Source organism: Gavialis gangeticus, unplaced genomic scaffold, assembly GCF_001723915.1.
Source record: "Gavialis gangeticus isolate Ggan-Ray unplaced genomic scaffold, GavGan_comp1, whole genome shotgun sequence".
Taxonomy (NCBI): Eukaryota; Metazoa; Chordata; order Crocodylia; family Gavialidae; genus Gavialis; species Gavialis gangeticus.
Window position 1 is genome coordinate 2,464,351 of NW_017729004.1, and position 22,453 is coordinate 2,486,803.

Genomic DNA, 22,453 nt, shown 5'->3' on the forward strand with positions numbered 1-22,453 from the left:
TTATAGCATGCTAGGAGAGGGAGCCCTGGGAGCCTCAGTGATCTGCCAAAGGTCAAGGTAAATCTCAATATAGGCGCAAAAACAGGATGTCAACACGCTGCCGTGCAAGGTCACAACAAAGGTCATACCAACACTGTGGCTGCAGTTAAATCTTCCTGGCTCCACCCCCATTAAACATACGAGTTAAAAATTTAAAAAGCAGCACACGCAGCAGCCCTCCGTCAGCTTTACCAGCTCATTTCCACCCTGAAAATCCCCTAAAAACACTTATTTTGCAGAAACAGAGAGGTGCAAAGTGCATGCAAACAGACTGGAGGAACCAGCTCTGCACCTCTTGTACTATTCGCCCCTCCTTGCACGCCCCTCCGCACTCCTGACCGGTCTCTGGTTTCGGAGACACTCCTTGGGATAACGTCTGTCAGACCAAGGATGTGGCTGGGGCTCTCATTCAGACACTGGGGTCACACCCCAATATGCACTGATGTTCCCAACCTACAGCCACAGTGTAGCAAGCAAAGAACGTCATTGCTGGATATCCTGGCCGAGCACTTTTGGGTCTCCACCACCTGTCTTGGTAACCTCCTCCAATGCTTCACCGCCCTCCTAGCGAGAAAGTGTTTCCTAATATCCAACCTCAACTTCCCTTGCTGCAGCTTGAGCCCATTGCTCCTTGTCCTGCCATCTGCCCCTGCTGAGACCAGCCCAGCAGGGCTGGTCCTGGAGGGCAACGACTCTGTGAAGGAAGCTGGTCACGGCGCCCAGGCATGAACTCCGTCTATTCGGCTCATCAAGGGGCAGGTTGATCGGTTTATAGTCCCTCTTTATGGTTACGATGGCATGGGCATGAAATCAAATGCCATCACAAGCCAACTCCCCAGTGCATGCAAGATGCATTTCTCCCAGTGCAGACATGCCAAGGGGGTGCTCTGGCTGCAACAGGAATCATCCCTGGAGACAGGGGAAATAGGCTGGGTTACATCATGTCCTCCTACTAGTTGGTTTGTACCTCTCCGTCTAAAAGGATCCTTCCAAGCTTGTGGATCCCCAAGAGCTCCAGCATGCAATGCTCAGCGGCAGCTACTGCAGAACCGATCTCTCGAGTGAATCGATCTCTAAAGCCCCATGCGATCTACTACCCAGGTGCCCAAGTGATTGCCCCCCTGCCCTGATGGCCCTTGGAGGTGGTAACACTCTGGCCCCTGGGAGCCCCTGATGGGAAAGTCAATTCACTTCCCCAAAGCAGCAGGTGCCTTTCCTCTAGCTGCCCAAAGGCTGGAGGCCAGGTTCAGATAAGGCGTTGGCTCTGTTTCCCTCTTCCTATTTCCCTAAATAAACAGGCAAATGAGGAAGCTGGAGGACAGGACGCATTCCTGGGCGGGGACCAGAGCAGGAAGTTTCAGAGTGAACAAACCTGAGGCCTGAGTCACCGTGAGCCTGTGGCCCACAGGGCAAGCGGGTGCAACGACAGCCACGGGGCTATGGGACCCCGAGGATGGCGTTAGGGAAGGCTGGGGCTGGAGATAACCAGGAATAAGCCAGGACTGTGACCCATCCAACCTTGCATTTGAAGCCAATGGTATAACAACGAGCCTTGCGCAGAGAAGGCGCAGACCGCAACCCTACGCTGTGACAGCGGGAGCTCAAGAGAGCCTCAAATATTCACAAGCCCAACCTGCGCTTGCAGCTGTAATGCAAAGGGAGGTACCTGAGGACGTCAAAGGCCCCTGCCCACCCAAGGCAGACATGATCGGGCACAACTTTGCTGACAAAAAAGCAGTGACACTTATTAATGCAAAGTGAGCGAGAGCACCGGGGGAGCGGGGCTTCACGCACTGGATCCTCCAGGTCCCGATTCAATCCAGAGTTCGGCCCCCAGCCAACCGGCTGGATCTAACGTGCCGAGTATCCCAGCATCTTCCCTCCAAAACCAGCACTGCTGGGGCAAGCAGGCTGCTTGCCCAGGGGCTGGATCACTGACTGGAGGGGACAGACCTGTAGGGTCCAATACATAAACCAGGCACCAAGCTCACTGTTTTTAATTCATTTACCCTCAGGATGGCACTGGCAGGCAAGGAAGTGCTATCTCCCCTTTTACAGCTGGAAAGTGGAGGTAGAAATCCTTGAACATGACTTCCTGTGTAACACCGGCCATGCAGCTTCCCTAAATGCATTCATTAGGACTGCAGCACAGCTTTAAAGGGAAACCTCTAACCGCAGTTTAAAAATAACCAGTTGACGGAGCCTTCATTATAAGGCTTGGCAAGTAATTTCAATGGTTAGCTGCACTCGCTGTTAAAAGGTGCCTTATTTCTGGTCTGGCTCTGTCTAATTATCTGGTTATAGCCTCATAAAAAATGAGGGGACCTCAGGAGGTCACATCTAGTCCAACCCCCTGCTCGAAGCAGGACCAGTCCCAACTACATGATCCCAGCCAACGCTTTATCTAACTCGGTCTTTATCTAACTGGGTCTCCACCACCTGTCTTGGTAACCTCCTCCAATGCTTCACCGCCCTCCTAGCGAGAAAGTGTTTCCTAATATCCAACCTCAACTTCCCTTGCTGCAGCTTGAGCCCATTGCTCCTTGTCCTGCCATCTGCCCCTGCTGAGACCAGCCCAGCTCCATCCTCTTTATGGTTACAATGGCATGGGCATGAAATCAAATGCCGTGCAGGGGACTATAAACCGATCAACCTGCCCCTTGATGAGCCGCATATACGGAGTTCATGCCTGGGCGCCGTGACCCGCTTCCTTCACAGAATCGTTGCCCTCCAGGATCGCTCGACACTGTGAAAGCCTGTCCTCTCTGCTCCAGGAGAGCTGACTTCATGTAAGGCCATGTTAAAAACTACGTTGGACCAGATCCTGTCATACCCACTAGGCACCAAAGCAATGCTCAAAAGTGAGGAGGAGGAGAAGGACCTGCTCACACTGGTCACCAATGGCTTTTCCAGCACTCAAGCAGGGTGTTGAAGGATCTTGTTGAACCATCCACCTGCTACCCCGAAGCCTAATAGAAGAGCACGGCCCATAACTGCTCGTTTGCACCCGACTTACTGAGCACCCTGGATCAGCACCGTCCTCCCTAGCCTTCCCAACCTTTGCATGCTCAGCAAACGCTCTCAGTTACGATTCTGTTTTCTTCCAGCTCGTAACCAAGAGTGTTGAACAGGCTGGAGATGAGGGCAGATCCCTGCTGGACCCCACCAGACAGCTCCCCATTTACACTGACGGGCTGAGCCCCGTCCTTCAGCCGGTCTGAAATCCATTTAGCATGCACCGGATTCATTTCTCAGCGTTCAAGCCTCCTAATGGAAATGTCACACGGCATCAAATCAAAACACCTTCCAGAAGTCTAGATGCATCACATCATTTAGCTTCATCATCTGCTGGATGTGTGATCCCCTCAAAGGAGATGCTATGAGATCTGTTCCCACAGAGCCCAGCTGACCGACATCCATCACCCACCTTTCACTGGTAATTAACTGGGTTCTGCAACAGCCCTTCCCACGGTTTGGTTATTCTTGTCTTAGTTAATTAACACATGGGCACAAGAATGCAAGGGCACACCAAACCAGGAAAGAAACAGTTGCACGAATATTAGGGTTTGGGGGCAGCCATCATTTTGGAAGACTGGGTTTTTAGTTACGGGAGGAGCGCTGCTGGGTGGCTTGGTCCTGTGGCTTTCTGCTCCTGTGCCAAGGCTGTGGGGCAGCTCACACCTCCCAGCATCTGTGCACAACAGAGCTGATGAGAGGCATGGGTTCACGCCACAACCCACGAGCAGCAACAGCACTGGGGCAACCGGGAGAGAACAGATCAGGTGCAGTGAAGGGACATGATCAGGACTGTAACCTTCCTGCTGCTTCACAGCTGGGCACAGACCACTGACCCCCTTCTTCAGCATGGAGCAATGCCGGCACTAGGGGACGTGCTCAAGGACGCACAGGAAGCCTGTGGCAGAACAAGGACCTGAGCCTCCGTCTCCCTGGGCCCGAACCGCAGGATCACAGCTGCCCTTGTTCCTGCTTTCTCAACTGTGGCCAAGAACGATTGTGGTAACGCTGGTGCATGCATGCACCGTAAGAGATCAGGATCTATAAATGCCTGCAGCTGGTGTCCGCTCTGTTTGCTAGCGGCCCCCGTGCACCGGCGCCAGGTCAGTGGAAACAAGGAAGGGGAACGCGCATGACATCAAGGCATACCCAGACCTGCCCGTGGACCTCAGCACAGAGCGGGCAGCACCGGCCCATAGCCTCCTTGCAAGTGCCACCTTGCCCATGCTGCCGGCAGGCGAGCGGCCTCGCCTCCTGCCTGAACTTGCTGAAGCAGCCTTTCTAACCGGTATTGCATGGTGGGCCCCCCTTCCCTCCCCTCCCCTCGCCACCCTATCAGCTCCCACACGCCATGCATATTTTCCACCTCACCAGCTGTTTGCGAGCGACAGGGCCTGATTTATCAGCACCTCGCAGCCCATATCATCCGGAGCGGGAGCCTTCGGATTTATCAAAGTGACAGCCTCGGCGGGCCACGGCAGCGATTCCGCTCTGACTCACTCGCTGCTTGGTGTGCAGTTGGCTTTGCATCTTACAAAAAAAACCCACCAGACAGGACTATTTTTTCCACCAGATGACAGACAGCCCCCGACACCCTTTTCCCTGGATTTACATTAACTCGAGCTGCTAGCTCCTTCTGGATGCCCCGGTGCATGGATTTCAAGCCAGAAGCTTCCCGGAGATGGCATAGTTTGCACGTCTGTGGCGCAGGCAGCCCTGGGGGGAGGCTGCTAACTTGTGCCACTTCCAGAAGGACATCCACTCGGGCTGGGAAGAGGAGTGGGGAATCTGCCCGTGCCCCGGGGTAGTTTGGTCTAAGGGCTGGTCCTGCCAGCCCTTCCTGTTAAAACCACCCAGGCTGCAGGCTGGCAGGACCCTTGGGAGGTCACATCTACTCCAACCCCCTACTCGGGGCAGCATTGAACCTGTCTAAACCATCCCAGCCAGTTCACCCAATCTAACAACAGCTTGCCTTCTTCCTCCTCCGGATTGGGGTGCTTCCAGGTACTGGCCTAATTTCATGATTATTACAGCCCCCAGTAATTCCCCCTAGCATAAACGTACTTCTACACTGTGAGCAGATTGCTTCTCCAGGTGCTCGGGGATCAGCTCTTCTCTTCCTGGCTGGCCGGTGCCCAGAAGATCCCCAGAGCAGGAGCCAGAGGAAGGGGGGACTGGGGGGGATTTGCACAAGCAGCACTATGCAAAGAGCATGTGGTCTCCAATGAATTCACAGCAGGCTCCTTCTTTGGAGCGGCTTGCAGATGCTACCCAAGGATGATGCGGAAGATATTTATAAGAGCTTGTCCCCGGGGACAGGGCAGGTGTGTGGCATGTGCAGGAGACACTGAGCTTCCCGCCTGCAGCGTCAGGCCTGGCCCCTGCCGGGCCCAGCGGGGCGACGTGCTGCTGACCGCTCTCCTAGGCTCAGACCATCCGGGCGAGCCCCGCGGCTTGCTTGGCTGATGCTGAAAGGCCCGGGCAGGGGGAGGCGGGGAGGAGGAGGGCATATCAGGGGAATCCGCCAAGCTAATGCGATGGGGGCACGGCTGCAACCAGGATGCTGGGTGACAAGCTCCAAGCGCACGCTGCTTCCCCTGCAGAGCGAAAAGGCCGAGCAAGGCGCTGCCTCAGCCCATCCAGGGCTGCTGGGGAGAGAAGCAGCAGAGCCCGCAGCCGCCATCCCCTCTCCAGCTGCAAATTCAGGGACCCACTTTTCCTGATACCGGCTCTCCAGCAAAGAAGGTGCAGGCAGCACCCTGGGGTGACCAGAGGCAGCGACGAGACCACGGCCCCCTGTATGGCACCAGCCGGGTGCAGAGAAATTACCCCCAGGGAGGAAAAAAGGAAGAGGGAAGCGCTCATGGACAAACTCATGCTAGGGACACGCGCCCCACAGCCTGGCTGCTATGAACACAGTCGCTGGCGTTGTTTAAACAGACCCCTCCTGGGCCAGGAACCGCTGCGGAGAGAAGCACCAGGCGAGAGCCGCATCGTGCAGGGAGCCAAGAGTTTTTCCCAGTGATGCGGGAGCGCGGCACATGGGAGGGATGGAGCAAGGGTCCCAAACCTGGCTCAGCCTGCAGGAAGGGCATGAAAGTGGAACCCCCTTTCGGACTTCCTCCCCGCCCCTGGGCCAGGTCTCCCAGCCTCCTGGAGGCCCTAAAAATCTCATCTTTATTCCCAGAGGAAGGGACGGGCAGAAGAACTGGGCTCTCTGCTCAGGATGCCCAGCATGCGCCCCCCTCATGCTGGCGGCCGAGGAGACCTTCCATGGGGCCAGCCGGACTGATGGACAGGCCTCATATCCTCTGCATGGGGACAAGACAGGGACTAAGTCCACGGCAACAGCCAGGACAGCAAAATGCAGTAAGGGACCTCCATCCTCCCTGGTCCCCCGTCAATCCCACCCCAGCCAGGGAAGTCGTCCCATTTCCCAGAGGCCCAGCTTCCATTATCAGCTACTCCCCAGTTGAAAGGCAAGTCCAGATCTGTCTGGCCACAGCAAATAGACACTATCTCCAACTCTAACCAGCATCATTTTGTGCTTCTGGTAAACCAGCCACCGAGACTGTCTAGAGAGATGGAAAAGCATGGTAGCACTATGGACCCCCAGCCTTGCTAGGGCACGTACATTGGGGTCCCAGCTCCGCCTGCTGAACAACAGCGCTACCAGAGGAGAGCATACGCTCCTGGCAAGCCTAGAACCTGTCTCTCCACCAACAGCTTGCCAACAAGACACACACAGCATCCCCCCAAAAATCAAGCTAATGCCAATCTGCCCTAACTAGTCACCTGCTAGAGAGCCAGCATGCCCAGGGGTTAGAGCATTGCACCAGGCACCAAGAATGTGCCATTCCCAGCCCCAAAGCTTTCCTCCCTGGTCCTGGTCCTGGTCCTGGTCTTGGCCAAGCCACGCCAGCTGTGCAACCAGGCAGATCATTATATTTAATGCAGACGTTTGCAGTAAGGCCTAGGAGGCTCCAACAGGCTGGGTCTTATTCAGCTGGGCGCTGCAAGGATGCAGGAAAGATGATCCCGGTACCAGGGAGATTATAATTTGGAAAGGAGAGGATGTTTTAGCACTGGTCTGCAGTGCAAGCGTGCTTCCGCCCCCCAGAAGCAGCAGGTGCATGCATGCAGGGCCCTGGACAGGAGTCTGATTGTTTCACCCTTGTCCGCTGCAGAGTGAGCTTGCGGTCCCTTTCCCCTCCGCAGGTCTAATTTGCAAACTGAGCCGGAGTGAAAGCAAGCATCTAATGACCTATGCTCCAGCTTTGCCAAGGCAAGCCTCCAAAGAAGGGGAATAAGAGCCCACAGCCCCATCCCACTCGGCACCTGCCAGCAGCGAATGTCTCCTCCTTCCACATACAGCATCGCAGCACAATGTGATAAGCACGACCACATCAGAGCCAACTCCTCAGGAAGAAGTTCATTCAAAGAGGGTGCATTCAGTATAATAGGGCCAGTCAGCTGGCTGCTGCATAATAATAAAAAATTATTGTTTCCTGTCGCCGGGATCATTTGGAGCAGGAGTTTATTGCAGTGACGTGGCACCGGCTATTATTAGCGTGGAGGAGCTCCAGTCACAGGCCAAGTTCCAGCTGTCCCAAGTGCTGTACAAAAAACCCCACAGCACGCTCAAGGAATAGCTACTGCAAGCACAGGGAGTCCACTTGCCTCTTGTAAGCAGATGCTCTCTAGCTGGCAAGCCGTGACACCCAACAGAAGAGCTCTGTTCTGCAAGCGCGGAGGTGAACACTAACCGTAACGGTGCTCCTAAAACCCCAGCTGCAACATGCAGCCCACTCGCTAAGGCAGCGACAGGTTGCAGGGAAGTTTTGCATGGATAGGCGCTGTTGGAAGAAATCGCTGGGTTATAGAAAATGAGGGTTGGAAGGAACCTCAGGTCACGTCTAGTCCAACCCCCTGCTCAAAGCCCCAGCTAGATCATCCCAGCCAAAGCTTTGTCTAGCCGGGCTTTGAAAACCTCCAAGGATGGAGCAATCTGGCAGGGCAGGTCGTTCGGAGCACGTGCCCCTACGTGCCCTGCTGTTTTGGCAGTGAACAGGATGGGGGAGTCGCGGCCCTTTGGATTGAAGGCCCCGAGTCTGCCGCCTGTACAACACAGCTCTGTTTTACATGAGGTTCATGGAGAGAGGCAGGAAGGCAGTCACCTTCCACCCTGCTGATCAAAGCAGTGCCGTGTTGCTAGCAGAGACCCACACTGGAGCCGTGAAGCAACGTGCCATCTGGCTTTTAGGGCCAGCAGATGTTCGATGTTTGCTTTGTGCGGACACAAACGGCGGACCTTGGGAGAAGAGCCTGACCCCGAGGCAATTCCTCCCAGTGAGGTCCGAGCGGCCCCGTGCATCTCTCCCAGGCCGAGTTCACGGCCATATGCCGGCTGCTGCGAGGCGGTGGCCGAACAGATACCCCAGGGCAGGCTCCACGAGAACCGAGACAGCAAGGCTGCATGATCAAGGCACTAAAGCTGTTTCTCCCTATATTTTTTCCCTCTAAAAGTTTCTGGGCTGAGCATGCAGGGAGCAGAGGGCTGGGTCTGTCCTCATTTAAGGAGCTGCAAGTATTGCAACCAAACTCCAGAATTGCTGCTAGGTTTGCAGTCCAGCAACCATCAGAGAGATTTCACTGGGAAGCTCACATTCATTGAGAACCTCCCATCCTGTCCCATTGAGACCCACCCCGGGCAACAGGACCTGGGCCCCACATCGATAACCCCAGGCCCCTGTGGCTCTTGGTACGTGACCAGCTCCCCTCCGTGGGGGTCTGTAGGGGTCTCAGCCACCACCAGGAGCAGCTGGATTCCTACAGTGATGATGATGATGATGAATGTATCATAAATCTGTCGAAACCTGGATATAGTGATTTGGGCCTAAATTGAAGTCGTTCCTGCTGCAAGGTTTGCATTTTCCTTTCCTTCACCAAGAGTGGACTAGCCTCTTTGTTTGGGAGAAAGAGAGGGGCAGAGAGACCTGCGATACTGGCACCAACCTCAAGATGCCCACTGCACATTTTCCACCTGGGTTTCTTCCTGCAGGCAAGCTGTGACTTAAAACCAAACGCCCACAAGCACTTCAAGCAGGCACGCACGTCTCAGTGAGTGCACCGCAGAGATCGGAGGGAGCCTGTTCCCAAGTCAGGGACATCCAGTTCACTAGTCACCCAGGCACATCTCAGACAGGGGGTCCTCACACTCTGCAGAGGGACCTGGCAGACGAGGAGCGCAGGAAGAGAAAGAGGTGGACGACGGAGAGGAACTGGTCCAATCTGCGGAGCTGGGAATAAAACCCGAGGGAATTGCACCCTGTGATGGATGAGGAGGTCTGCTGCACAACACGAGACGGAGGGTTTTACCGCCAGCGGCTCTGCTCCTCTCTTGGCAGGGGGCTGTGCTCCAGAGCTTGCGGGGATGGATCAGACTGAGCTCCAGCCCCAATGCAGCTCCTAACATAACCCTGGACATGGTACTGCACCTCAGTTTCCTTCTGAAGGGATACAGTCACCGTCCTTTGTAAAAAGCTGTGGGAGGCTTGGATGAAAAGTACCACGCGCCACAGCAAAAGACTGTCACGGTGATGCCAAAAGAGGCCGTCCAGAGCATGCATGTGGTCGTACCATCTTTTACCAGGCTGTAGGCGTCCGAAGTGGATTTGTGCACCCAACAGATCTCCTGTTTCCTTATGTTTATCTCCCAGACAGCCAGACTATTTCACGGCCAAAGTTGATTTATGGCTCCATCCACATTAAACTTCCTCGGGTCTGTTAGATCATGTTATAATACACTAAAGGGGTGTCACGGGGCTGTCTTCCAAACAGGATCTGTATGAACAGCCACTTGGTGAAACTACATGTCAGACAGGCCCAGAAAGTCCTGAAGATGGTCAGCGTGCAGAAAGGCCATCTCATGCAACCAAAAAAACCCCTGTAACGTAATGCAAAAACCCCTGGAAGCTGCCCCATCTCTTAATTCTCATCAGCAAAGAGCGCATTCATTTTAGGCCATCCTACCCTGGGGGTCTTTAAGAGGAGGCTGGATGAACACCTTGCCGGGGTCGTTTGACCCCAGTACTCTGTCTTGCCATGGCAGGGGATCGGACTTGATGATCTGCTCAGGTCCCTTTTGACCCGACCAACTATGAAACTATCACCAACGTGGCCGTGTAAAGAAGTGTCGCCATCACACCACCTCAGCCGGCTTCCACAATGCTTGAGATATTTAAATAAAAGAGACTGACCAGCAGGAGAGCGAACCCCTAAATCACTCAGTGAAAGCCCCCAGGGTCTCACCTGCGAGGACAGCAGTGGACAGGGCCTACAGGGGCTGGACTCCCCTATGGGGGAGCATCTTGCCTTTGAAGACAAGCCCCCCAGTAATGGAAGGGTCATCCCATGGCCCTACCATTAAAAGGCAACCCCCTTCAAACCCAGGGACTGCTGACCTCCATCCGTGGTATGAGTAGGCTTCGGCATGGCACTGCAGACACGGTGGGATCTCAGTCACTGGACATGTCTCTCATCTATGCTTGCAAACATTTGTATAGGGTGGTCGAGGCAGGGATGATCTTGCCTTGAGCAGGGGGCTAGGCTAGGTAACCTCTGAGGGTCCTGCCAGCCTGACTTTGGTGGTCTACATAATAGCGGAGACGTTTCTCCAAGAAGAGCGAGGAGCACCTGCAATAAGAGGTGGGGACATCAGAGAATCGTGTGCGCTTAGATGTTTTAGTTCACAACAATTCAGCAACCAGCTCCTGGGCACGAATGGCACTAAACACAACTTCTACTGGAGGCTGGTGGAGGACTTAGACGAGCTTAAAGAGAATTGCAGTGTAGGAGGCAGCAGCTCCCCTCCAAACCCTGGTCTCCTCCCCACCCTCCATCCTGTTCCAGCTGCAAGCATTGCAGCTTCTCGGGGCACCAGCCTGCTACTTCTCAGCATCCTCTACCTTGGGCAAGGCACATTTCCCTTCCCCTGCCCATGTCCAAGATCAGCCTTACGGCAGATCTAGTTTACTGCAGCCTTTTGCAGTTCCGCTTGCCTCTTATAAGCAGATGCTGTCTAGCTGGCACACCGTGATAAAACCAACAGACAGGTGTCACAGTTGGCAGTCTGGATAGCAGAGGCTGAGCACGGCCACAACTCAACAGCAACCACTCGTCCTCCACGATTAGCTCCAAACCCTGCTCCCTGGACCACACCTCCCTTAGGCAACAGCACTAGGAAACCACGCGGCACGCCTATGGCCCCACACACTCAACACTAGCACCGATTCCTGGGTCCCCATCCCCTGAAACTCAACCAGGTAAGAAACCGCTGCCATTGCACGCTGGGAGCCCGGGCTGCTCCAGGCACCTGGTTGCTGCAAGGAGCTGGGAGCCACGAGCAGCTGCATGGACCGATAGTCCCAGGAGCAGCAGAAGACGCAGCTGGAGGTGTGTGAGGGTTGGGGGGAGCAGCTTCCAATTAGCCTCTTGCTACAGCTGGGGAACCTGGCCCCAATTATCCAAACCCCACCGAGGTTTATTAAAAAGAGCCACCAAAGCCTGCCCCCACCCCTACCCTGCAGGAAAGGGACCTCGCCACAGGCAGTCCCCATCAGCAGCTCAATGGCTACCGCTAAACCCAGGCGCAGGGTCCTGATGGCGATAAGCGCTCCACGACCTGGGGCTTGGGAGGGGAAACCACGTCCAACTAGATCAAGGTGCTGACAACACAGGAGTTTATGCTTCGGTGGCACGGGCTGCTCTGAACTCAGTCCCCACCAAGGCAGAGGTGTGTGGTGGGGAGGAAAGCCATTTCAGGTTCAATTAAGTCCAAATCCACAACGGAGCAGGAACTGCTGGGCTAGATTAGGGGCAAGGTCCATCCCAGACACAACCCCGTCCTGCACACAAACCTACAGCACCTGCTTCAGTGCACGGTGTCAGAGCCGCTCTGCAGCCAGGAGTGGGACCATCTGCCCACCACAACGGTGTCATGCCAGCTCCTGGCAGCTGCACAGCAGTTATAAAGGCAGCATGCAGTTGGGTTTATGAGCCCCAGTGCCAGCAGGCTCCAGGCTTCAAGGGCAGGATTAGAGCAGGGGACAGGAGGTCCACAGTGGGGTTTCCCTCTGTCTCTGCCACTGACTTCCCATGGGGACCTTGGTAAAGTCACTTCTCCCCAGACCCAGAAAGGTGGGGAAAAGGCCACGGGCACACAGAGAAGCAATGCAAGCCCGTGTGACCAGGCTCATCGTTCAGCCCCGTCTACAAATAAGCATGCACCACTTAACTAAGCTGGCATAAGCCAAACCAGTGTTAACTCCTGCGCAGACACACCGCCCGTCCCGAGTGGCCGATTTTCACTTGGCTTAACCTTCATGCGAGCCAGATCAAAACAAGTCTGCCTTGGACAGCAACAAGGCTCTTCCAGAGAACACCTAGAGATGGCTCTGAGTTAGGACCCACGCAAGGGATTACCCCCGAAGAGTGCCAGCCAGGCCAATAACACTGGAGCAGGACACGGGGGGAGACCAAGGAGGCACTGGAGAGACACAGTCAAGACTGACATGGGACAAAAAGGCTCACTGACTCGGTGCAAATGAGCAGATGGACAGCAAACCTCTGCCCTGAATCCCGTGGCGAGTGCAAAAACCCAGGATAAAGCTAAGCCACTGTAAGTGCGGTGCGGCCACTTCTATTTCAGGCTTGCCGTGTGCCACAAATAAGGCGTCTACCCACTCCCCTGCCACCTGCAAGCCAGTGGCACCTGCTGGAATAGCTGGCTGGCTGTCTGCTCCAGCGCCCGGTGTCATCTGCACTGGACCGCCAACCGGGGTTCATTACCCTGGGGTCTCTGAGCAGTGTGCCCAGGCCCATGGAGGCGATGCACCACGTCAGCTCCAGCCCTGCCACTTGAGCTGATGAACGGGAATCAGGGAAGCAGCTCCAATCACAGCATCCAGCACGGGGACTGGCACCCGCCTGCAGTCACAGCTGGCCCGGCAGAGCCCTTGTGCCCACCAGCATTTGAACACATCGCTATGTGCACACATTAGTGCTTTGCACGTATGATCCGCTGGACAGCGCAAATGTCCTGGTCAGGGTCAGCGGTGGGACAGGCACAGCACAGTGGGAGAGGACGCGGCATGGTCCTCTCCCAGAGGAGCAGTCGTGTGGGAAAACCTCAGGTGCTTGGCTTGCAAGCGACTCACGCACTTCACCCCGGCTGGAGATGAGAAGCCGACAAGCTCCTGGCAAGCTGTGCGGAGAGCTTCCTGCTCAGCTCAGTTCAGTTTAGCCACAGCCGGGACCCAGGCAGCCACCCTCCTCCTGGAGCCCCCCCAGCCTGCAGGGCTTTGAGGATCTGCTCAGGGAAGCACCACAACACATGTCCCCAATGAAGAGCCAACACAATCACGGGAGCCAGAAGGGAGCTGGGATCCTCTGCCACTGCCCCGTGCGGACTTGGGCACTTCACTCCCCCTGCGGCCACTGCGAAGCTGCTTGGCTCCGTTTGAGGCAGGAGGGCATGGCACAACGCGAGCGCCTGCACCAACCCTGCAAAAGCACCACCTCCTTGGTATGGTAACTGCGAAGAGTCAGGCTCAGACAGGGAAAGTTTAGGAGGAAGCAGAGGGAAGTGAAAGCAGAGGAGTCATCCACCCAGCGGGGTAGATCGCCAGCGCCTGAACCGAGCTAGCGATTCAGAGCGGTGCCCGAGTGCTTGCTGGAGCACCTGCTGCCCTCCGTTACACATGTCCTAGCCAGGGACCCGTGGCGCTGAGGGCAGCGTGGATGCAGAACGAGGACGTCTGCCCCAAAGGGAAGGCTGCAGCTCAGAGCCAGGACCCCCAGCCCAGCGCCCCGTGCACCCAGCTGGATTCTGGGGTGACTCCTGACCCCAGCTCCTGCTGAGGCTGGAGGGCTGGGCAGAGCACTGGCAATGCCACGGTGCTCCCCATCGTGCCCCATGCCCCAGCTGTGGGGCCCTCCAGGAAGCCCCAGCCACATCTGGCCAGCTGCCTCCCTGGTTGGCAGCCGGGCGAGCCCTGCAGACACAAATGGCTTGGAGGCGAGGGAAGAGGGGGTGCAACAGAGCAGCTCTCAAGGGGCAGGAAGGCTGCCACACTGCTGCGTGAGGAGGTCAGAAGCACGAGCCAGCGGCTGGCGCCAGTCTCCTAGGATACCTGTCATCCCTAATCTGCAGAGCTGGGGGGGGCAGGAGTCATGTGCAAACAAAAGCAAATAACCTTGAGCTCCCGGGTGCCCAAAAACAATAGGGGAAGGAGAGCCTGGCGTTGCCAAGGCCGCTTTAACCCCTCGGCGCGTGGGAAGCGAGGAGAGGGGCGTCAGAGGAAGAGAGTGGCCCATGACCAGCCTCCCTACCGAGCTCTGCATCAGCGTCACGGCAAAGCAGGGGCTTCGAGGGAGTCCTGCGGTAGCTCTGGCGAAGTCAGTGGGGCACTTCACCCCAGGGCAGGTGGAAGGAGGATGCACCCACTGCCCTGTGTCCAGTTTCTGGCCCTGCACATCAAGAAAGTCCTGGACAAATGAGGAAGAGTCCGGGCGAGAGGAACAGAAGTGACCAGAGGCCTGAGAAACGCGACACACAAGGAAAGGCTGGGAGAAGTCAGGTTATTCAATCCGGAGAAGTAAAGACCGAGAGGAGATTCAATACAACCGTCAACTTCTGAAGGGTGCTTACATGGAGGGCAGAGAGAGACTCGTCTCGGTGGCCACCAGAGAGGGCAATGGTCTTAAACTGCAGATCAGGCTGGAGGATTAGGACGAACTTTTGAAGGTGGCTGTGCGCTGGAAGTTGTTTCCTACAGAGGTGGTGAAATCTCCATCTCGGGACAAACCCTTGGCTGAACTGGTTTAGACGGGGCTGATCCTGCCTCAGGCAAGGTGCTGGACTAGACGCAACCTCTGGAGGGCTCGGCCAACTCCGGGATACTAAGAAAGCAAAGAAGCACTAGCTTGAAAACCCAACCCGTAGGCTGGGGGTAACGGGGTGTCTTCACAGGCAGGCCACGGGAGCTGAACAGCAGGAAACCTCCTCGTACCTGTGTCCCAAATGATCTCTGCTGCAGGAACGTGGCCCTAGCAGCGCCAGGTGCTGCCCGCGAGACGCAAAGGCCTGGCCTGCAAGAGACCTGCAGGAAACATCAGGTGCATCTGACAAACAAAGGGGGGCAGATGAGGCAGATCAGTCCCCCAGAGCGCAATAATCAGCTGCGTTCGCACGCCCCCTGCCCGGCTCGCTGGATGTCCCGGGGAGAAGTGCCACGGGGGCACTGGCCCAGCTCACAGCCGCTCTACCGGAAACCGCGCAGTGTTTCAAGTCACGCAGAACTGATAAACCCAGCTCGGGACAGGAAAAGGAAGCATCTCCCCTGCCAAAGCAATGGCTCCCAGAGGCCGTATGGCAGATAATGGGGATGGGAAATGCAGAGCAAGGTACGGTGACACACAGCGCCTGGAGTTCACGCCCCCCCCAAGGACCCTTGGCATCACACCGATGCAAGCGCTGGGCTCACTTCGGGACTGCAGCCAGGTCTGGGGTGGCGCATGGCTGCTGCCCAACAGCTCACTGCAACCCCAGCCCATTTAGACAAGGAAGCAAAGAGCATCCGTCTTCTTGGGTACTTCTGACATAACACAATGCCCGACACTGCAGGGGACGTAGACTCTGATCGGCAGTGCCCAAAGGTGGTGAGGGTCAGCTAGGTGCAGAGCACAGGGCCCTAGGAAGAGAGTTGAGATCCTCTCTGCCCATCCTGCCTGCTGTCAGAGTGCCGCTAATCTCCACGTAGGCTCAGACACAGCCGTACCCACCAACGTCCCAACACCCTCCTGCAGAGTCCTGGTGCTCCATGCAGCCTCCTCCACCCGAGCCCAGGTCGAGTTAAACGCCATCTTCTCCGTCCTCTTGGTCTGCAACATACCCCGACTCGTCCCCTAGCTCCCTGACATCAACTGGCAGGAGCCACGTGTCCCGGTCCCCAGGGATCTGGCTGTCATTACTGCAATGCAGACAGCGGCTCTCTCTTCGTACTGGCTTCGTCTTCGGGAGAAGCAGGATACAGCAGTTGAGCCCCTCTGATGCTGGGAGGTCCCAGGCCCCGCCATGCAGCCACCACGCAACACCCAAGGTGGACACGTGGGTGGACACCCTTGCAGTACTGGGGTAGGTAGGAGATGGTGCTCTCCAGGGCAATTAGTGGCCCACAAATTCTGCACGTAGCTCTGGCCCCCCGGTCCTTGAGACCACCAGGCCAGGGATGACCCCATTCGAGTCTTTCTATTAGGCAAGGCTCTGCCCTGTCCGGAGGAAGCTGACCCGAAGTGCTTCCAGGATGGATACCTCCTCCTCCATTATTAGTGCAGCAGTAGCTAGAATCGCAGGGGCTCACAGACACTGCAAGCACGTGCTTTGAGAGGGATGGACAGGTATGTGACCCGTACGGGTCTCCCCCGTTCACACCTGCTAAAGGGAGAGAGGAGCAGCAGAAGCCACGGTTAGGTCTGGAACACGTCAAAGGGACTGAAGTCGAGCTCCGGTCAGGATGGAAACTGTGGCCTGGACTGCGGGGTTTAGGTTGTAGCCGTGTTGTTCGAAGGATATTTTAGACAAAACTAAACCTGAAGTGTGGGTGCACACTTGGCACAAGACGCTTACCCCATCTCCGAGCTCGGATCCTCAAAGGGGACTTACAAAACCCCTTTCGTGGATGAACTTCATTTCATCAGTCTACTGGATACAAAAAACCATGGACTCCATATAGCCAGTGGATCTATGACATGACAACCTGCCGGACATCTGATTCTGGGTACCTGCCTGACCTTACCTTTTACATTTTTCTTTCCCCCACTTCCTCCCTCCCCTTCTTTTCGACCCTTTGTCTTCCTAATTTCCAGCTATTTGCTTTTTCACAGGCTGCCTCTTTATTTACTTTGGAGAACTCAACTACAGTAGTCTCCCCTTACTTACCTTTGGCATCATTTCCCCCTCCCTTCCCTTCTCTATTCATCGCTTTCCTAATTTCCACCTACTTACCTTCTCACTGATCTTGTCACGCTTTTAGCTTCTTTCATTCCTTGGAGATCTCAGCCCCGCAGAGACTCCCTATTCCTGACGAAGGGTGTTTGCGCCCGAAAGCTTGCAAAGAGCTTGTCTAAGAAAAGATATCGCATCTACCCAAAGAAGTTGGCCCGGACTGGAACCAAACGCAGGTTTTGGAAGAGCAGGATCCTGGCACCATCCTCAGCAAGAGAGAGCCAGGGAGAGCCCCCTCTTTTACCAAGGCTGGGTGCTTTGGCATTTCAGTCCTGTCTGCCAGTTCCGGTTGAGGCGCAGCAGACACCACAGGGGCCAGCATCATGGTCCTCCCCAAGGATCCCGACTTCCCATCACCTACAGCAGCCCCAAGCCAGAGCAGGGCTTAACCCACCCCCTCGGCTTGCAGCCTGAACTGAGTAAGATGCACGATAACAGAGAAGCCGCTTCAGCAGCATCTGGTGGGAAGCAGAGAGCACGCGGGAGCTTGACATTGCACCACGATGGCTGGGTTGGCAGCACTGCTTTCACATCCCCCTCGTTATGGGAAGGGGGCCTGGCAGGGCTTGGACGTCGCAGGACTCGCCGTGCGGTATTCACACACCCTGAGGAAACCCACGGCTTTCAGTGGCACTACTGGTGCACGAGCCAAGGCTCATGTGCAGGATGGTAGACTCGAACCACAGGCTTCAAATAGCTGCTGCTTCTTCTCATGCCCTTGTCATAACGGGACGTTTTCCCAGAATCGCGCACAAGCAATGGCTTTCCACTGCTCCTTGGCACAAACCTCACCAAGGAGTCAGTGAACAAGCAGGCGCTCCATGGTCTGCACTTCACTGCACTCCTGTATATTCATGCCGTTAGAGTGAGCCCCACTCAGTGTGGGCTGCTTTCGGTCTTCTGGTTCGCACGCATGGGTGATTCAGGCATTGCCACGTTGGCCGGGCTGAATCAGCCCCTCCGGGAAGGTCGTTGCAGGGCCCCAGGTCCGTTTCGGAGCACCGGATTGCACGTCCTCGTTCCCCCGAGCCCTGCTAGCCGCTGTGCCCTCTTCTGTGCCTTAAGCCGTTGTGTTACTTCTGCATGACTACAGAGTGCATGCCTGGGGTCTTCCACCTGCCACGATCTTTCTTTTTGCTCTGCTACCTTTCTTCTGACATCAGGTGGTGCCGTGCCAGCCCGTAAATACAGGCTATCCTTTGGTGTTGGCTTTAGGCATCCTGTTATTTAGAGCTGGGTCTCGTTCTGGCATAAGCTGATCGTCCCCAAACCGGACAGGCATCCCCTGCAGCGGGGAACACAAGGCAACAGCAGTGATTTGCAACGTACCTGGGTTCGCTCCCCACTTTGAGGTGACCAGCTTTCGAAGCACGTTAGTGCAGGCGTGGACCTTCCCTTTCATCTTTGCTATGTGTGCTTTGAAGGTCAGCGTTTGGTTCAGGGCAACCCCCAAGTCCAGAGGATTCTGGCGATTAGTCAGTGGGATTTCATCCGAGGGGCTATTTAATTTCCGCTGGGCTTCTCTACGGAGTAAGCGAAAGGCTGTGACTTGTGCCTTGGCTGCATTGCCATTCAAATAGCCGAACGGTGGTTATGAAGATGGTGACAGACTGTCCTCTGTGGCCGCAGAGGACAAGATGGGGTGCAATGGTCTGAAATTGCAATCAGAGAGATTGAGGCTGGAGCTGAAGGAGAGCGCTCTCACGCTGGGGGGGCCCAGCACCGGGCCAGGCCGCTCGGGGAGGCTGGGGATGCTCCATTCCCAAAAGTGTTGAAGAGCAGATTAAACTGACACTTAGCAGAGATGCTTCTTCCCCGAGCAGGGGCTTGGATGGGATGCGAGCTCCTGGGGTGCCTGCAGCCCGGCGTCCCCAGGACTTTGCAATTCCATTTTTGTACTTTTGCAAGCCAGAAGGGCTCATTCTGAGCCTCCTGTCTGTCATGGTGTGGACACAGGCCGGGGGATCCCACCCAGGAACATCTGCTTCAACCCAGGCCTGAGGGCTGGGTTACAAAGTCTGTTTAGGAAGGCAGTCGGTCTCACTTTAGAAAGATTTCAAGCTGCCGAATCCACCCCTTGCCCAAGCCAGCGAGTCCACCACTTAGTTCCCCTTGCTCGGAGGGGAGCATCTGAAAGAGGAAGCCAGGGAGGCACCCAGAAATGGGCAAACTTGACTGACCGTCCCCAGCATCTCTAGCGCTCACCACGCATGCAAGCCCAGGCTGCAGCCCTGTGCATGAAAGACCATGCTCAGACACACGGGCCTTCAATACTCAGGGCTGCAGACAGGCACAACTCAGCACACCCGGGGCTTTCCACATTTCCTAGCACACCAAAAGAAGGGAGCTCAGAGCCATGCCCATCCCGGGTCAAGGTATTGCGAGGTGGAAAGCATCGGGAAGGCAAATGGCAGGGTGGGACTCTGCGGTCCATTGGTCTCCTCCAGCCTCGCGCTCCTCAGAAATCAGTGGGTGCGGAGCAAAGATAAGGGAGGAGGATGGGCTGGATCAAAGGCGGCAGAGGTCCCACTCCAAACTCTGGATCGCACCGCACAGGTCACTTCATCTCAGTGCCTCGTAGTCTACTCTTGGGACATTCACTTCTGCATTACAAGCAACCCCTTCATGCCCAGACCCGAAGGCCATGCAACCCCAGACCAGTCCCCCCACACTGGTCTCAGCGCCGGAGCGGCAGCAGCTTGACCGGCATGTTTCGACCCCGGCCTAAGTGCCAGGCCCGAGGCTGAGGGGCAGGTAACGTGTACAGGACCTCAAACAACGGGACCCTGACTTGACTGTGCCTCTTGGCACTGCTGCTAACGAGCGGCGAACCTGACCTGGGAGGAGCGCATGGAGCCTGCTGGAGGCTTCGCTGCCTGGATCCCACTCATCTGTGCAGCATTTACACACTTGTGAGCAACGGAGACAACAGCGGGTGCCTGGAGAGCCTTTCAAGGGCGCTGCAGGGCGTCACCCAACGTTACCTCCGGCAGGTGAGCAAAGATAAACCCAGAGATGTCAAATAGGAGTCCAGAGCACCCAAACCATCTTGCCCTGTTATGGGTTTGCTGAGTTACATGCAACAGAAGAATTGCACTAGTATTTTTCTGTAGTCAAAAAGAGCAAAAACTATGAGCTCAAGGAATCGGGCGATATCTTTTATACCTGAAAATGAAGAGCTGGCATTTTCCGAGGGCTGCACGGTTCTAGCAAGGTTGAGGACTCCTGCCTTAGACAGACAAAGCAAGCACGGCTCTATTTTCTGATCGACAGTCACCTTTAAACCTTAGGATCCGGCCACAGGCTGCTTTCCCTCCGAGTAAAAACTCCTGCTCGCTCCCCGCAGCTAAGAGGCTCTCACCACCCATGAAGCTTGGTAACCTCTGCTCCTAACGCAACGCCAACGGGGAAGCAACCCCGTTACACAGCCGAGCAGAGACGGCTGCTACCCAACAACACGGCATCCCCGAGACATCCAAAGAGGGGCAAAATCCTCCAAGGGCTTTTGGCAGCGTCTTAATCATTGCCACACTCAGTTTCCTGTTTCACGGTGCTGCCGGTAGCACCTACGGCGCAGTTACCCCCGTGGCAATGTGCATGGAGAACAAAACAGGGGAGAGATGTTTTAACCCCTTGGGCTGGATGCTTTGCGAGAAGATCCCGGTGGCCTGACTGATGCTGGCAACGAGTCCTGCAGATCACGAAGCACAATAGACGCCTACGCAGAGCAGAATGGGATCGTCATCGGTGCGAGGGACCTCCAGCCTGTCCGGGGAGGGCTGGAGAATGGCCTCTCTGTTCAGATTGCCAAGGGCCCTGCTAGTGCCAACAGGGCTGCTTTCTTCTGCGACGGGGGCACCTGTTTCCTGATGAAGTCTGATTTGATGAGTCCCTTATTCAGCATCCCCTTCATAAGCAACTCCAAAACAGACGGCGCTTGGGGCACGACGCTGGCTGCAGAGAGGCCATTGTGGAGCGATCAATAGAGCAGAGGAAGCCAAACGAATGCAGGCCGTGCTCAGACAAAACTATCCAAATCGTGCCAAGCAGCGCTGCAGCGAGAGCCGGGACCCGGCAGCGATGGACGAAGACGCGGAGAGCTGGCTGATGTGCCCAGAGAGCAGCGGGGAAGATCATGTTATCCCTATCCACCCGGTTCCTAAAAACCACGTGGTGCAAGGCCAACAAGATGTTTTATTTCGTTCCACGCCGTGGAGCGGAGGCGGCTGGTGGGGTTTCTACAACGGGGCTCGGGGGTCCGCCATTCACACTGCACTTGGGTGGTCACAGTGGCATAGCAGAGGTGACATCCCGTCGGGAAGAGGAACGAGCTGCGCTGAGAGAAACCTCCGTGCCTGCCTCCGCGCCGACGGCTGTGCTGACAAAGGAGGAATTCACCCCGCTCGCTGAAGGAGTCGCAGTGTGCACGGGAAGTGGGGGTCGCACCAGAGCTCGCCCCACGGACCTCTCGCTGCGTGGGGACCGTGCACAGGCTTCAGGGCCCTTCTCCCTCATCTGCTCTGCAAGATTATCAAGATTTGGCATCATGGAAACCCCTCGAGTCCTCCGCTCACCTGCCTCAGGGCGTCGCTGCACAACGCACGGTGCTGTCCGGACGGCAGCAAAAGGAAGCACCGTCGCGCTCCAGCTGGAGTCTGCTCTGTTACGGGGCAGGACGGGAGACTCGACATGGTTTTATAGGGTCTCAGGCTCTTTGTGCAACGTGCTTTTCACAGCAGATGCTCTCTGCTGCGTCTTACTAGACAACTGAGGAGGATTTGGCCAGTAACGCTACCCGGGACAGACCCCCAAGCTGCAACTTGCCTGGCCTCAGCCCGGCAGGACAGCACCGGGGTCAGCAACCCTTCTCCACTGCACCGCTGGTACCTTGACTCAACCCCCCGGATTCTCCTACAGCTTCAGCCCAAAGCTTCCCCATCGTAGGAGAGTGAGGGAGATGGTACCTGAAACACAGCCACCCTGATGCAAGGGAAGCCCCCTGGCTCCCGGAGCCGGAGGAAGCAGGATGGGTGCCTCATTTGCCGCTCTCCCTCCCAGCTGGGCAACCAGCTTGCGGCTGCGGAAAGGACAGGGCTCTGGACACGGGAACCTGCGCCCGTAGGCGAGTGCTAAGATCCAGCCGCCCTTTCCAAGGGGGAAGGTGTCCGCCCCGGGGCCAGAGAGCTCTCCCAGAAACGGCAGCTCAGATGACCAGGGCAACAAAGGGAGCAGGAGGGCACATAAGCCCCCATGGCTCACCAAAAGCATCCAGGAATGTCTCCTTGTTAAAAGGTGGCGTACACCCAATGGAAAGAAGGGGTCATCACAAAGGAG